This window comes from Capra hircus, chromosome 28 (genome assembly GCF_001704415.2).
Source record: "Capra hircus breed San Clemente chromosome 28, ASM170441v1, whole genome shotgun sequence".
NCBI lineage: Eukaryota > Metazoa > Chordata > Mammalia > Artiodactyla > Bovidae > Capra > Capra hircus.
The window spans coordinates 14,889,324-14,907,570 of NC_030835.1; the positions used below are offsets into that span (position 1 = coordinate 14,889,324).

General features: G+C 38.5%; 1 protein-coding gene across 5 annotated transcripts in view; it reads right to left on the bottom strand.

Moving 5' to 3' along the window:
• Positions 1-18,247, bottom strand: part of KAT6B (lysine acetyltransferase 6B) — a 183,540-nt gene that overhangs the window by 66,920 nt on the left and 98,373 nt on the right. The gene's annotated exons all lie outside the window — the stretch shown is intronic.

Sequence of the window (18,247 nt, forward strand, 5' to 3'; positions counted from 1 at the left end):
TCATTTAAGATGATCAAAAGACCATTAACAAACCTTTTCTAACACCAATGTCTTCAAAAGTAAACCACACCATGCCACACAAAGGGATAAACTCTCAATCTCTGACATTCCCCTTCAATAAAAGAAACAACAAAACATTTGTCTAATCCCTAGCACCCCGTTAACTCTCACAAAGGAGACTGCTTTTAACAATGTATAAATCTGCATACATTTTAGTGCCTTCATTGTTATTTATGACTACCAGCAACACTAGTATTCCCATCCATATGAAGAGCTGACTGTGCCTACAGGTCTGGTCACGTTATTTTGCACAGCCAAACGGTATGAGAACTAAAATTTTACTGCATATTCCAAGCGTCACACGTTGTCTGCTAGCCATCAGAATGTAACTCTAACGCATTTATATTTGAATCTCGTGAATCAAAAATTTAGGGCAAGAAAGCTTAGTATAATCACAATTTTTTTTTATTTAAATGTAAATTTAAAACAAGATTTTGCTAGGCCTAACTTTCCAAATATACATCAGTGTAGAATAAACCTCATTTGTTCAGCCACTCTATTCCAAAAGCCTGATGCACATAGGCACACAAAATGTTTTTTGCTAACTATATAAAAATATATGTGAATAAATGAAAGAAATATATGCTAGTTTAAAAAACCTTATTCTAAAATAATATTTCAAACAGTAACAGTGATTCCAACAAACATCTTGGTTCAATGTGGCATGTCATCAAAAACCAGAACTCATCTCATGACCAAGCATTTGCAAACTGTTCGATAACGACTGTTAATTTCATCTTACAATATAAGCTTTCATTATCTTGCCCTTATTTTCAGTTTAATTTGTTCTTTTAATACCGAAAGGCTTTACTTTCTGAGGTAACTATGCAAATATATTTTTTGTAGCCCCAGTTAAAAAGCAGAGAATAAAACTCTGTTCTAGAAAAACCAAAAAAGACAAGCTACAACAAATTGGTCACTGACTCCTGCCACCATTTTTTAAATGCCAGATAATCAGCACTGCATAATTATGGATCCATAGTTATTACTTGCAAATGCTCAACTGCAGTACCTTGGGAACACTTCTGTTCCTTTAAATAGCAATTAAAAGAACAATCTGGTTTTCAAGTGACAACATTCCCCTGATAGATTCCAGCTAAAACCCAGTCCTTGTACTAATGGGATTCCTACTTTCATTTGATATAACAATGCTCGAGCCATTGCTGTCCTCCTTGCAGTGATAAATAATTTACAAAATGTCACATATCATTCACGCAATGAAACAAATCCAAATCTGCAATCCTATTTTTCTTCCCCAGATGAATTTTTCACTGTAAGAAGACATGGCCATCAGCCAGCATTCATGCTCATTTTTCGTTTTTAACTAAAGGTAACACAAAGGACAAAGGTTGCTAGTAGTTCATGGCCAGAAAGACCGATGGTTCACACTCTGCTCAATAATAGAAAGCACAGATGATATCACTTCACGCCACATTCAAGCAAGCCCCACCATGCTGATGTATGCTCACAACCATTCATTTTAGGGATAACTATCTCACAATACTCTATAAAACCACTGTATTATACAGAAGTGTCTGCTCTGCTGAATTATTGATAATTCAAAGCACTTTTTGCTAACCTCAGTATAGCCGAGTCTAATTAACTTTAAAAAACTGTCACTTGTATGAAATGAAACTTTTACAGTAAGACATGTAAACTGGGTCATGGGATTATTATGATTCACTATTCTCAATCTGACTACATATAAACTGTTTCAAAAAATAATCCCTGGTAATAGATTAAAATGAATTCCAATCAGAAACAGGTCTGAATAAATGGCAGCTCAACTCCACTATAGACAAATCATGTTTAAGAGGTCTGAAAATGGAACCAAACATCTTCCAGTTCTGAATTCCTTTCTTTGAAATTTCAAAAAGTCATCTTACCTGTTGATCATATTTTCTTATCAATGTGCATGAATATTTCAATCTCATCTCGAGAGCAAACACTCTTGGAGAGGTATAAACTCTGCAGGCTGCTGGGGAGGCATTTCTTCCTCACTTCCCACGTGATGGTCCTGGGGCAGCTGCTAGGCCAGAGGCCACTCATACACTAGCTCATTTAATCATTTTAACAATACTGCCAGGAATGTATATTATTATGCCCATCGTAGGAAAGAACTTGAGACTAAGGAGTGAGGTAACTTTCCTAAAGTCACACAAGTTCAAGTGTGGAGCTGGGATTCAGACACAAATCTGCCTTCAGTAAAGCCCATTTTCTCACCTTTATTACCTCCCCTCCTGTCTCTCCTCTCTCAAGGAAAACAAATGTTTAAAAATTATTTTTTCCATTGACGGTAATAATTCTCATGTGCTCATAATCTCTGCCATCCAATTTCTCCTATGACCAAATAGCATGCTTTTAAAATTATTTAAAAAGCAACCTTTAATATGCTACAGATTATTTATTATGGGGAAACAGAAAAGCTGGGAAAATGGTACATTTACAATGGAAAAATATGGTAGACACCCCCTTAATCAAGCAACCAAACCTAGCAGCCATTATGGGACAAACCGACATTGAGTGCCTTCCAAGCGTGGCGCCGAAGGACTCAGCACTGCCTGCGCAGGATCCTTGCTGGGAACATTTACTCTGACTCCAATCATAAGGAGATAATCAGGCAAACCCAAAGTCAGGGACATGATCTAAAACAACTAGCCTGGGACACTTCAAAAAATGCCAACGTCAGGTAAGACCCCCAAAAAGGGCAGAACCAATTTAGGCAACTAAAGTGTCAGGAAAATGAAATATAGTTTGTGATCTTCACTTGGTTTTCAAATTTCTCAAAAATACCTATGACCATAAAGAACATTATTTGGATAAGTAGGGTAATATGCACTAAATAGACAATACACAAACCCGACTGTCATTGATTATACAGGAGCTGTTCTTAGGAGTTATGTGCTGAAATATTTTGGAGTAAAGCGTCATGATGTCTACCACTTGAGCTCAAAAGATGCAGGGGAAAACCCCTATGTGTATTAGTGTGTTTGTGTGCAGAGAGGGAGCGAGCAAATGCGGCAAATGTTAATGGTTGGTGGATCTACATAAAGGTAGGAGGGTGTCCATGACATGATTCTTCCAATTTTTTCAATTATCCATTCAATGTTTACAGTTTTCCAAGCAAAAGGCTAGGAAGGCACTTGGGGAAAAAACAAAAAACAAAAAACAAAAAAAAAACAGGACCTAAAATGAGTTATTATATAGTTGGATTACAGCATTTTTAAAATAAAATAACTCAATCCAATTACTGCTTCATAGGAAATGCAGAGGACAGAGGAAGGTATCAGTCTACATAGCAGAGGGACGCAAGTACCAAAACTCTTGAGGACAAATGACCCAGTTTCTTCAACAAATAAATTAAAAGGGAGACAGAATGAGTGAGAGAGGCAGAGACAGAGAAACAGATATGAAAGAAGAAACAATAGATTAAGAGAAATTTAAAAGGCCTATCAGCCAATTATAACGTATAGTCCTTATCTTGATCATGATTCAAATATACTGTAAAACAAAATGCAATGGCCTATTGAAGGAACTGGGGCTAGTTCGCTGGGAAGAGGCTTCTGGGAGGGGACAGCGGGTGTGCTCTTTCAGGGGGAGGGGTTAGGTTTGTTCTCCATGCTTCCCATGCCCCAACCCTCCAGCAACAAAATGATTTTTTTTCTTGTTTCTTTATTTTTCACATTGTGGTTATATATATACATATATATATACATATAACATACAATTTATCATCTTAACCATTTTAAAGTATACAGTTCAGTGGCATTAAGTATGTTGTACCACCAACATTGATCTCTAGGACTTTTTCATTTTCCCAAGCTGACACTCTGTTCTCATTAAATACTAACTCCTTATTCTCCTCTGGCCCCAGGCAAATGCCCTTCTGCTTTCTGTCTCCATAAGTCTGAGTAATCTAAGGACCTCATATAAATGGAATCATACGGTCTTCATAATCAGAAGAGGCCATGAGAGGCTGGGTGGACTCTATCAGGATGTCAAGGACACCAGGGTGGAAAAAGGAGTCTCCCGTAAGTTGGGATCTGGGACCTTTTCAGAGGTCCTTTCCAAATCAAATAGTTATATGGTTCCGTAGCTAAATAATTTCAAAGGCCCTTCCCAGCTGAGCTCTAATTTTTTATTGCTTCTATTATACTTTAAAAGACATTTTAAGAGTTTTCAGGAATCCTCAATATCAAAATAAAACAGTCTTTTCCGAGGAAACATTTTTAAATTCAAGACAACTCATTTTAGGTAAGTTTTATATTTGTTTATGGTTACTTTTATTTCTGCCCTGAAGGAAAAAAAGAAAAAGATGCTCGCCAGTCTTGTTAGTCTAAGTAACTGTCAAAAAAAACAAAGTTCATGCACAGTTGGAGGCAAGAGCACCCAGGCTTACATCCTCGTTCTGACAATGACACCAAAAGGGGTTTTGTCTCCACAGTCACCAATCACAGTGATCAGGGACACAGTCTTCTCTTTCCATAATCCCTTATGGATTCTTCTCCTGGAGTCACCTACAAAATTTCTTGAATCTACTTATAAAACAGCTGAGCTACTCCTTGGTAGCTCAGCTGATAAAGAATCCTCCTGCAATGCAGGAGACCTGGGTTCAATCCCTGGGTTGGGAAGATCCCCTGGAGAAGGGAACGGCAACCAACTCCAGTATTCTGGCCTGGCGAATTCCATGGATGGTTCCACAGGGTCGCAAAGAGTCAGACACAACTGAACAACTTTCACTTTCACTTATGAAACATATCAATTTAGTAATTCCAAGTGCTGGAAACAATTCCGCATTTCTCATTCATATACTCACACTTGTGTCATGAAAAGACCTGAATTTATTTTCTGTTCTCTGAGTCTCAGCTTCCCCCATTTTAAAAAGAGCACAACAGAGTCCATGTTGTCTTGATCCAGGATTGCTAAAGTTCCCATGTGAGTGAGTGTGTGAAGTACTTTGTAGGCTACAAAGTTCTGTTCAAACATTGTTAACAATTATTGCAAAATTCACCCAGGCTATAAAAACAAGCAGGGGAAACAAACAACTTCAAGTCCTTAATAAACGTCAGTGCAAATAATTTGATCTGGTGTCTAGAATTTACTCTATAAAAGGTGGATGTTGTGAGGCTCTGAGCCCCATGATAAGTATTCATCTTAAAGGGTTTTCTGGTTTTTGTTTTTAATGAGTTGATCAGAGAGTACAGGGTAGAAAATGCCTCAGCTGAGAGTGAAGAGGCCTGGAACCGATTTAATAAAAGGAAAGCTCAGAGGAAAAGGAAACAAAAAGATGTCAAAGGAAGGAAAGCACAAACAAACATAAAATCTTAAACAAATATGAGCACGAAGGCAAACAAAGATGAATATAAATCTTGTACACCCCAGTCTCAAATGGTTCATCTTTGGAGAATGTTCTCTACACTTCAGCTCAGACAACTCAATTCAAAATTTCACAACACGCTGTATGAAAGGGCTGTTTTAAGGCTGCTGCATTTATCGCTTTAATTTGTGCCCTCTTGTCGTTTCACGCTGAAATCTGAAGTCAAGGCACTGCTTTCCTGTTTCCTGGTCTTCTCAAGCGTCTCACTTGTGCCAAAAACGAACCCTGGGAAACAGGCTTGGTGACTCTTGTCTGTCGTGTCACAGGTAAGTTAAATGCTCCCTCTGGTCACAAAGCTATTAAGACATGGCGTCTTGCTGACTCTAAGCTCTTCGCTCTTTCTGCTTCCCATGGCTGGTCCCTCATTTCCTCTGGAGGTGAATTTAGGTACCACCTTATCAGAAGGGCTATCCCTGACAGCTCTCTCCAAAGGACACTCCAGCAGCACCTCTGGATCCTCCGCGCTTTGCTTTACTTTTCTGCACAGTGCACATCACTATCTGACATATGCTGTATCGTTTGTCTTTTCGTTTCACTTAGTAAACATTAAAAGAGCAGAGATTTGTTGCTGTTGCTCCAGCCTCAAAGCACATTTCCGGAATAAGTGAAAGAATAAATGAAAAGACTGCTTTTGGGTTCAGACTGACTTCTCTGATTTAACAGGTCCCTAAATACTGACTACTGTTCTTTATTTTAATGTATATTTTTAATGACTACAATATGAAGCAATGACTGGTGGCAAGGTGAGTGCCATAAAGGTCTAATCTGACTGCTTTTTTCCTATTCTGATCATTTACCCTGACTGATATTTATGTTTGGACATAATGCTTCTGTGGGTCTAGTCTGACAAGATAGAAAATTTTAAAAATCAGCTGGGAGGAAAACTGCCTCATCACTCCCACAAATATTAACAACTATTGGGGCTCACTCACTAATAGGCACTATAGATTGTATGCAAGATAGATTTGGGGCCATGCTCACGTGCTAGTACCTAGCACAAAAAAGAAGTCAAGAAAGATGAATACATTGTGGTCAGAGTAACAGAATTATAAAAAAGCATTAATCTGTTCAATCTATTTTAAAAAGTATTTTACAAACTTTGGTGTTTTATTATTGGTAATGAATCACTTTCCACAAAATGCACAAGTGACAGCATTGGGACAACGGAGGATGACACTTTCATGTTGTTTCGGGGAACATACTTCCTTTTTTTTTTTTAATTTTTTGGCTGCTCAGCACTCTACTTGCCACTTATCTAATAAAGAGCTAGACTTCATTTCTCACCACTTAACCCACTTACTCAACTGATATCTGTCTGAACAGATCAAGCCCACTCCTAATTAGGATACAGATCGTGCACAGTCAGGACTTTCCTTTACAGCTATTGGCTTAAGCCGCGGTCTTAGGAAATAGCATATTTCAGAGTATAACTCTGACAGATTTTCCGTGATGGCGGAAATCATCTTATTTTTTAAGAGTGTTATTTTGTCCCCCTCGGTGGTCAGCGCAGCCATCCCTCTGCAAGAAGAAGGTCTGGTGACCACACACCCTCACAGCGGCACCGGGGCTGCTGCAGATCCTTGGGGCACAACAGAGCTCTGCTCACGACATGTCCACCGCCATCTTCTCTACGCTCACGTACCCTTCTGCTTTATTCTAAGGCCATTCTTGCATTTCCGTCATGAATCTTAACCTGAGCAGATGCCTAAATAATTTCTTTCGGAAAATAATTGGAGATATACTTATTACAAGACTTTTCATAGGCAACAGTTTTTACCATAATTTTCCTCTGGCCATAGAGGTTTTATTATATCACCTCCCTTGCTCATTATGCTTCTCTGTGGGTGATTGGTTCTGTGAGGGAGCCCTACATCTTCCTCACTGGCTCTGGATTGAGTTTCTGTATTACTCAGGGCAAAAGGATTTATTATGGCTAATGTATGGAGATCTTGAATGTGACTGTTGTATTTCACCTCCTTGTCACAGTCAAGGGAGTTCTCTGTATTTCAAGAGTGACAACAAGCAAATTAAATCTAATAAAATAAAAATATTTAAAAGCATCCCTACACATATCCATAAATACATCACTTCTTTTTTCATTTAAGGAATAACGTAGAAACAGAAACATCAATGACCACATACCATGAAATTTCCACAACCAAAGGCAGAGTCATAAGTATAAAATAATAAAAAGCTTAGCCACAGAGGAATAAAAAGAGGAGAGAGGGGAAGACTTTCTAAGAACATCAGTCACAATAGCTATCAGTTGTGTGGAGGTAACCGAAATCCTTACACTATATGCTGCAGTCTAGAACCTGTTCTAATTAGGCAGGTGTGCCATTTGTAAGAGTGCTGATTATGGAAAGTGATTCTATTGGAAGGAAACAGATCTGATCTTGGACACAGCATTTAACAATAGCATCTCATTTGTTCTCCCCCCTGCCCCCCAGGCAGGGGTGGGAGTGGGTGGGGGGTGTAATAATGAGGCCTACAAATGGGGGGGAGGGGTAGGATAAAGAAACAACTGCCTTTCCCAGGGTTTTTAATTTCTTATCTGGACTGGGACTTGGTTTTTAAGATTTCATTTGAAAGTCCCTCCTACACCCCTACCATTAAAAACTGCAGATACTGCATTTATCTTCTCAAGAGGGATCAAAGTCTGACTCAACACAGCTGGAAATTCAACACATGGTTATAGGAAGTCAGCTTAGGATTTACAAACTACTATTTTCAGTGAGTATGTCACAATATTAGCAATATAGTATAAACCCTACCATAGATTTTGAGAAATGGAATTTAAAAATCAATTCATATTCATGTGTCACAAATCTTTCAGTTTTCTTTTCTTTTTTTTCCCGGAGCAGTTTTAAGTTCACAGCAAAATTCAGAGGAAGGTACAGAAATTTCCCATATATCCCCTTGCCCCCACATATACATAGCGTTCCCCATTATCATATCCCCCACCAGGCTCATACATTTGTTACAACTGAAGACCCTACATTCACACATTATTATCACCCAAAGCCCACAGTTTACATAAGGGTTCTTTCTTGGTGTTGTACATTCTGTGGAGTTGGACAAATTTATGATGACATGTATCTACCCTTATATTAATAGTATCATACAGAGTATTTTTCACTGCCTAAAAAAAATCCTCCTGTTCTGCCTATTCATCTTTCCCTCCCCCCCTGTAATCCTGTTAACCACTAATCTTTTCTTTACAGTATCCATAGTTTTGCCTTTTCCAGAACATCACATAGTTGGAGTCATAGGACTGGTTTCCTCAGTTGCCCCAAGGAATCCATTTTAATCTAGAAGTGATGCCTACATACAAGGCCACCGAGGCATGATGTGAACGTAAACATTCTCATTACCAGTTTCACCAACAGAAACCTGCATCATCTGCTCAGAAATAGAGGCAACCAAGCTGATTGTAATCAAACAGGGAAGCAGGGTGAAAAGATGAGGCACAGGCAGATGGATATTAACATGGTAGCTGGTCACCTTCTCAATAGCATTATCACCACCACCAACTCCAACAATGTTCTGCCTTCACAGAGATTTATGTGGCAGCTGAAATGCTATGCACTGGTCAACATATTTTCATTTCTCTTTGGAGTTACATGTTTTCATTTCTTTTTAGGAGCTGAACTGCTGGGTAAAATGGAAAGTATATGTTTACCTTTATAAGAAACTGTCAAGAGTGGTTTCTGAAGTGCATTGCCTGGTTGCACTTGGGTTTTGCCAGTCTTTTAAATTTTAACCATTTTAGAGGGTGTGTAAGAGCATCTCACTGCGGTTCTAATTTGCATGGACTTGATGGCTAGTGCTCAATGGCCATTCATACATCGTCCTCTGTACAGTTTCTATCAGGCTCTTCTACCTGTCATCATGGTCTCCTGGAATATATTGCCAAACCTTCTTCCAGTTAAAAACCTGTTGCCCCAGCTATTGAAAATGCTACCAGCAGGCAGGTGCCAGCTGTCATTCCCTTCAGGGGCTGCTTCAGCTGCAGAGTCATGTCACCAAAGGATACTCTCCTTCCTGCAGTGGCTCACATCCAAGAACTGCATAAAAAGTCAGCCATGGCCATTACTGAGCTGCACTGCTGCTCAACCGTCTCCTCTGCCCAATGTTGCTTCACTGCATTTCCTCCCACAAGCGTCGGTATTACTAAAGGCTTCCCTTAATAAATATCCTACCATAAAACTTTATCTCAGTGCCTGATTCCTAAGGAACACACCCTATAACATCTGTTTTTAAAAGGGGTTGTTTGTCTCACTATTGAGTTGCAGGATATATGTTCTAGATACAACTCCTTTATATATATAAAGGGCTTCCCTGGTGGCTCAGATGGTAATGAATCTGCCAGCAATGCAGGAGACTGGGTTTGATCCTTGGGTGGGGAAGATCCCCTGGAGAAGGGAAGAGCAACCCACTCTGGTATTCTTGCTGGAGAATTCCATGGACAGAAGAGCTAGAGCCTAGCAGGCTACAGTCCATGGGATCACAAAGAGATGGACACAACTGAAGGGGCTAACACTTACTTATATATAAAAAATATATGTACTTTGACTATTTCCTCTAGTTCTGTGGCTTATCTCTTTATTTTCCTAACAATTTTTTTTGAGAAACAAGTTTTTCATTTTTATGAGGTCCCATTTACCATTTTTTCTACTTTTCATGTCCACTCTAAAAAATCTTTGCCTAATCCAAAGTTACAATGGCGTTATCATATATTTTCATCTAGTTTCATGGCATTCGTTTATAAATTAAGTCTATGATGCATTTTTACTTAATTTTTGTGTATGGAGTGAGGTAAGGGTCAAGATTCACTTTTTTCCATATGTATATCCAGCGATTCCAGGACAATTTGTAGAGATGTTCTTCCCATTGAACTAGTCCTTCAACTTTGGTCTTCTTTTTCAAAATTTGTTTTGGTTACTCTAAGTTCTTTGTATCACCATTTCAATTTTTCAATCAACTTGTCAAATTCTAGAACAAAGCTTGCTTTATCACGATTGTCTTGACTAGGTAGACTAGTTTGGGGAGTGCTGACTGTAACATTACTGAGTCTTCCAATCCACGAGCAGGTATATTTCTCCACTTATTTAGGTCTTCTTTCCTTTCTTTCAATAATGATTATACTTTACAGGGTGCATATTTTGCTAAATTCATCCCTATATACTTTCATATTGTTTGATGCTATTACAAATGGTACTTCAATTTTTGAATGTTCATAGCTACCAAAGAGAAATAAAATTGTGTTACCTCCTACTTTCTGAAAGAATTAATCTAACATTTGTATTGTTAAATATTTTATAGACTTCACCATTAAAGTTGTCTGTTGTCTGACCTTTACAGAGTTTCCTTTGTGCCACAGTTTTAAGTTTTGATCTCAATTTCTTCAAGAGATATAGAGCTCTTCAGAGTTGCCATTTTGTCTGTATGTATCAGCTGTGGTGATTTGGGCATTCAAGGAATTTTCTCATTTAATCTAAGTTGCCCAATTTATTGGCATAAAATTGCTCTTGATGTTCCATTATTATTCTTTTATGTCTTCAAGTGATATCCTCTCTTCCATTTCTGCTATCAATAATTTGTTGTCCCTTTATTTTCTTATTGTTCTACCTAGAGGTTTCTGAATTTTATTGATGTTTTCAAAGAATCAGCTTTTGATCTCCCCTATTTACTTTCAATGTTCTTTATATGCAGAAAAATGTTGATTCTTATGCAGAAACCTGATTTGTTATTATCACTATCATCATTTTTATTCTAATACAACAGATAAGAGTCATGTGGTTATTCCGAGTGCCAATCCCTTTTCCTTGGGATGTAGAGCAGAGACATTCTACCCAAACATTCTACTCTGAGAGGCAGCGGGGAGGGAGGAGGTAACAGCTAGTGCTTTGGCAGAAGAGGAATCCTACCAATAACTGCTCTCTAGACAGGGGTTCTTAAAGAGATGTGAATATTGGGATCACCTGTGTAGTTTTAAAAAAATGTACATGCCTAAGCCACACACATGGATTTTGATTAAATAGGCAACTCAAACATTTTGATTTTTTAAAAGCTTCAAAGAGACTCTGTTGGTACCCCAGGTCGAGAATCAAAGCTCTGAATGATTAGGACATCAGGCAGTTTATGCTGTGAAGAGTCTGAGAAGTACAAGAGTGTACATAGAACTGAGAGGCTACTAAGAATTCACTGGATACTCTTAATTACTGTGTGTCTGAGGGAAGATGAATGAGTTTATGGACATGAAGTTGCTTTAAAAGTAAAGTAAAAAAAATCGTAAGTGTTGATAGCTTCAGTTTCTTCAATACAAGGGCCATTTTGTCAATTTAAAGTTGTGTGTGTGTGTATTTTTAAAATTTAAACAGTATAAAGACATATGGAATGGGAAATAAGTCTCCATCCTACATTTAATCTCTGGACACTCAAATCCCCTTTCACAAGGTAAAGTGAGATACCTTCATCTTATACAAATTAAAAGTTGAGGTACATGAAACCCGTTTCATTCCAATAGATATTGAGGTTATTATTCTTTTGCTTCCACAAAAATGTACATATGTACATTTGCATGTGCAAATATACCTATGTGGAATAAATGCCTAGATGTGAGACTGCTGCGTCACAGAACGCAGGATTTTTAATAGTATAAAGTTGTGCCACGGTATCAATTTTTCCTTGACAACAGTTGAAAATCACACCATATTTTAACTTAAATTTGCTCTTCAAATTAACTTTAAACAACAGATTCAAAGGTCATATTTTAAGTAAAAAAACTAGCAATTTCTTTTATTCCCTAGTATGTGATAATACATGGAGCTGTTCCTCCACAACCACCCATGATTCACAGTTAATTGAAGGCCAATTTTCTTATATATCTTCACAATGTTTACATAGAGGAAACAAACCAAAGGTAGAAGTACTGGCCAAAGGACAGTAAGGACAACACATGGAACTCTACTCTCCTATCCACTGCTCTTTTAGGATCGGCACAGTGAGAACACCATCTTCATATTAAAAAGGTAAATGAAGCAGGATTATACGATGACTGCACTGTGTATGTATATATTTAAGAAAATGAGGGATGCACACTAATTTTTGAGACCATGAGTTAAAAGGAGACTTTGCACAGTAAGTTTGACAGATCACTGGAACTTACAGAGCCAAAGAAATTTGCTACCAGCCCATAAAATTTCAGTTACTTCTTTCCATGGTCCATGCCACAAAAAAAAAAAAAAAAAAACAATCTAAAATCAGTGAGCACAGACTCATCTACAGAATTACAGTATTAGTACTGGCAGGCATGGTTTTTCTTCCTCCCTTCTTCCCTTCTTTCTAATTAACAGCCTGTCTGTTTTGAGGGCCTGGCTCATGTGATGCTGCTTGGTGGTCCACTGCTGGTAGTCATCTCTAAGTCATTCAGATGATTTTGAGGATGATGGGGAGAGGCTGGGAAATGATGGAGATAAATACTTTTCAATCTTTAATAGACAGTCTCCCTAGGTAGTGCAGTGGTAAAGAATCTGCCTGCCAATGCTGGAGACTCAAGAGACGCAGGTTCAATCTCAGGGTCGGGAAGATCCCCTGGAGTAGGAAATGGCAAGCCACTCCAGTATTCCGGCCTGGAAAATTTCATGGACAGAGGAGTCTGGCAGGCTACAGTTCATGGGGTCGCAAAGAGTCAGACACAACTGAGCACGCATGCATAAAACTCCTGGAGATCTTGTTAAAATGCAGGTTCTGATTCATTAACTCTGGAGTGGGGTCAGAGTCTAAATTTCCAAGAAGGTCTTCCGTGACACTAATGCTGCTGATCTGTGGTCCACACCTTTGAGCAATAAGAATATAGATACTTTTTAAAAAGAGTAACCCCCAAGTTACTCATATTCAACTTTGGGATATGTTTTACCATTTCAATATGAGGGTTCACTGAAGAGCAGAACCGTGGAGTTAATGCCCTGCCAGAGGAACTATTTTATTAGGCATAGTAACACAGTCTTTGGCGTGGTAGCAGTTGCAGCAGCAAGCATTTGAAAAGCACTAATAATAGATATTCAGGTAAACACTTAATCAATCATTAAAATACCAGAAGGTAGGTACTATTATCTCTACACTGCAGATCAGAAAACAGAAGTTAACTTTCCCTAAACAGCTGGGCTCCAGGATCACTGCAGTCTCCAGTTATCAAGTTCACCATCACTGTGTTCTTAGTAATGAATGTCATCATTTCTCAAGCTGACACATGGGAAAGGGCAATTGTTTAAAGGCCTTATTTTCTAGCTTCTGTAAAGTCCAGCTTAGATAAACAAACAGATCATTGTAACTGATCAGCCTGGGTCAAGGTCAGGAAGAATTTAAAACTGATTTGACACTACAGACAATCTACCCTTAGATAATCAAGACTGGCTGTGAGTTCAGAGGCCAAAGAGACGATAATGTTGTTGTTTTAAATCTTCTGGCTTCATTTGCTAACTAAGGTGTGACAGAGTGGAACAGCTTGCTTTTGAAGTTATCCAAAGACTAACACTGGTTACAATCTGAATTCCAGCATATTTGGCTTCGAAGCTACATTTTACGCTTTTTAAAAAGAGATCAAGCTAAATATACAGTTCTCAGTCAAAAAAGCTCTGTAGAGTAACCCGATCTGAGCAGGGGCACTTTAACTCACTGCCAAATAAAAAAGCATGATCGCCTTATTCCACACACAAATACCATTCTAGGATAGGCCAATTAATCATGAATATAACTTTTCAGACATTACATAATTTCACATAGACTTGCTCCTAATGCCTGCCAAGGAAAACAGCAATTTGTATCACCAGGAATAAATCTACATTTGAAAAGAAATGAAAGTTACAAATATTAAACTGTGTAACTCTGGTCGCCTCTTTCATGCCACCCTTCCTCATAAGTTCTCAATTATTTTACTTTATAAAACTGACATTAGTAAGATAACCTAAAATGATGTAAGCTTTAAAATTACATAAATGAAAATAGAGAAATTCAAGTAATTTTTACATCTACAAGAGTAGCAACCTCGAAGATATGATAAATATTAACAGCACCTTGCAAAGTCATGTGCACACTGCATACTTCTGGGTCCTCCAATATTATACAGAAAAACACTGGTATAGTAAATCATTTATGATTAGTTTTAAGACATTTAATTTTCGTATCTAAAATGATTTCTATTTTCTAAACAAATGTTTCACTGATACATCTCTGGTAAACCAGGAATAAATGACTAATCTGACAGCAATCCAATAATATCTACATTCAACATTTTCCAATATAAACAATCAACATAAGCCTGGTAATTATTCTATTGGAAAATATACCCATCAGCCCAGGATTACTTTCAGTATGTTTAGGAAATTCATTAACAGAATATTACAAGTAGGAAAACTCGGAAAACAAAAGCAATTAATTATCCTCATGTTAAATAACTGCTGTACCAAAGATGCATCAGACTTTAAATGGATATATGTAAACTCATGACAGACTTATCTGAAGCATTTCCTTCTACAGTTATTTTTAAAAAGAATGCTCTCCTTCACACTATTCTTTTTTAAAAAAAAACTAATTTCTCGTTCATTTACTTAAGGTTGGGGTGGACTAGAAAAATCAGTTTTTCTTGATCATTATCACTCAAAAGCAAACAAGTGCTTACACACGCATATGGGACTCTGTTGCACATGGAACTCTGGTGCTTTTAAACAAAGACCGAACCTCTAATGCCAGATCTTCAGTAGGTGTGCAGAAACAAATGCTGTGGTGCACTTCCCCACCTCTGTTGAAACCCTTGCCTCACCAGCCAGGATTTTGTTCAACTTTATGTGTTTTGTATTTTATACTATGTAATTTTTCAATTTCTAAAAGAGAAATGATATTCTGAATGTTTTTCTAAACTATGTAACTATGTAAGTGAATGCAGATGTGTGCACACATATGCATATATGTATATACACATATATATATGTACTGTGTAGATACACAGATATATTAATAAGGTGTGTTCTTCATTCTCTTTCCCTGTTAACAAAACAGCTAATATTTATTGCATGCTAACCATGTGCCAGATACTGTGTGAGGTATTTACATTATTTCAACAAACTCAGCGAGGTGTTCTTATGGTTCCAGACTTCTTAAGGAGGAAACTGCAGCCCAGAAAGGTTAAATAATGGACCCCAAGGAGCCCACAGCTGCAAGCGGCAGAGCTCAGATTCTGTGTCAGGAGGCCGACCTCAGAGCCGGCCTTCTTCAGCCCTGTGTGAGTCTCTAAATTAGGAACAGTAACTAGAGCAGGATGGGATACACACATAAGTCAAGGGCAAGGGTCATTTTGGAAGTGGGAAGCAAGAGTAAGTTTATAACAGGCATGGATATTAGAGGAGGAAGCCAAGCGAGGTCTTTTATTGTCAGAGGAGATGAAGAGGAGACCATTGGCAATTCTCTACTTAATTCAAAATGACTTTTACAGAAGATTGGCTTTCAGGAGTTATTTAGAACTGAAGGAAAAAGGACAGTTTGTTGAGGAGAGAATCTAAGAAAATGATAGTGCTTGGGAGACTGTTCAGAAGACTAGTAATGAGTTCACAGAGAAGGTGCTACCTAGAGGGACTGAAACGAATGGAGAGAGAAGGCTAGGGACCTGAGCAGCAGATGAGGGAAATGAGATAATCCAGAGCCTGCTAGAGACTGGCTTTGATGCATGGGGCAAAGAGCCAGAGGAGATGCAAAAGGAAATGAGAAGCCTCTGTAAAGATTTAAGGAAGGGGCTGGCGTGGTCAGGAAATTCACCCGGCAGGAGGTAACAGTCCATTCTAGGAACTTGGAGGAGAAGGCCAGGAGAGGAGAATGACAGGCCTAGAAGCTACTGAGTTCAGTGGATTTCATGACGATTTCATAAAGACGGGTGTTATTCTGGACAAGTCTGTATGTTGAAGAAGGAAAGTCAGCCAGAAATTGCTCTCTAAATTTAATAAAGTTTTCAGAAAAAAATTGCCAAGGCAGAAAACTTCCCAGTGATTCTGCCAGTACAGCTAATTGCTTAGCAATTACTGGCTATGAGCATCACAGAAACTGTAGACATTTTTAAACCCTTTCGCTATGAGGAACTATGTCTCAGAGCCCTTGAAATTTTCATTAGTATTTGGGTGTCCTCTGAGCAAATTCTCTACCCATGTCACCAGAAAAAAAAAGATAATTTCCCAGAGAAAATTGTTATGCTGTCTCCTCCATTAAGCCAGAGTTATCCTCAGCTAAGACGTACATATGAATAATTTATACTCACCTGGAATGGTTAACATATTAGCATACTGTTCCAAAGATACAGCTGGTTTCTTTAACAGCCCAGATCATAGACATTCCTCACAGTCCTTCTCATTTAGTTAAAGGATAAAATACAAACATTTATGGGAGAAAAACAACTTTAGTAGCTTATTGATTTAGCTCTAGGAGTATTTTCACAACTGAGTCCTTTTTAACAGCATACAACCAGGGCATGTGTCTAATCAATACTGAACATCTACCTTGCAGTTGGGGCTCATGAATTAATCAGAATCTACTCCAACTCAAACCGTCAGACAAAAACAGCAGTGACCTCCATCTCTTTGAACACTGTTAGAACAACTCAAACAATGTTATCATTTACTATCATGACAACAAACTTGAACCCTAACCACAACCACCAAAACTAGTGTCTCTACTCATGAGTTATTTATTTGTAGGGTGTCTCTTTTTCCAGGGAATTAATAGCAGGAATTCAGGTTGTCCCATGAAACACTTCCTATATGTATTTGCCGCCACATCATGTAATACTACAAGCCAAAAGCTGAAAAAGCACCTGATAAACCCCAGACCACACAGCAAAATTAGGGAGTGTGGGGTATCTGCATCTCTCAGTCAGATTTAATGATCTATTGTTAGGCCAAGAAACCTGTTTCCCTGATCAGCAGGTGAAACAATAGAGGATAAAATGGCGTGTAAGCAGAAAGTCTTCCCTTGTAAGCTGCAAATTACCTAAAGGTTTTATTTCTAATTATGGTCATATAATTACAGACACTTTAAGGAGAAGAGCCTGTTTGTTCTCCCTGGTATGAGCAACTCACTGATTTAGGCTCTCTTGAAGCCAGCAGCCAAGTGGCGGTGGCAGAGGCCCAGGAGTTCCTGGAGAAGAACAGATGGACGGCTATCCTAAAAACAGAGCTTCCTGATGCCACCCAGCAATGGGATGTGAGAGCCTGATAACTCTACCGTCCTCACTCAGGTGATACACGGATAAAATGAAAGGGTTCACAACATTAAGTAGACACTGTTTCACTGGGTAGTAGACAGCACTATGCTTGGTCTCCCATTCTCTCATTTTCTGACCAGGCCTTCCCAAGGCCTTCCTACTTAGCATAAATTGGCTTCACCTGAGAATTAGTATTTCGTTTTCCATTTGGTTAGGTTAAGAAAATAATCATATTTCATTAAAATTTCAAAACCTGTCACAGAAGATTTCTGAAAGCCTGCTGACACCCATTATAGTAAAGAAACTGAAGGCCTAGAGTCTGGAATAGACTCCCTGCGTTTGAGCCCCAGCCCTCCCACTTTCTGGTTGTGAAATGCAGCCAAGACATTGAGGCCTCCTTTAGGTTCTACGTCTGTAAAACGGGAATAACAAAAGTTGCATGAATTAAGGAGACCACATATATAAAGTACCAAGTGCTGCAGCATGTAGCGACTGCTTGAAAGACATGGAGTTGCTGTTGTACTTGGTGTAGGCATTTTGGCCCCTCAACACTTTTTCAGCAC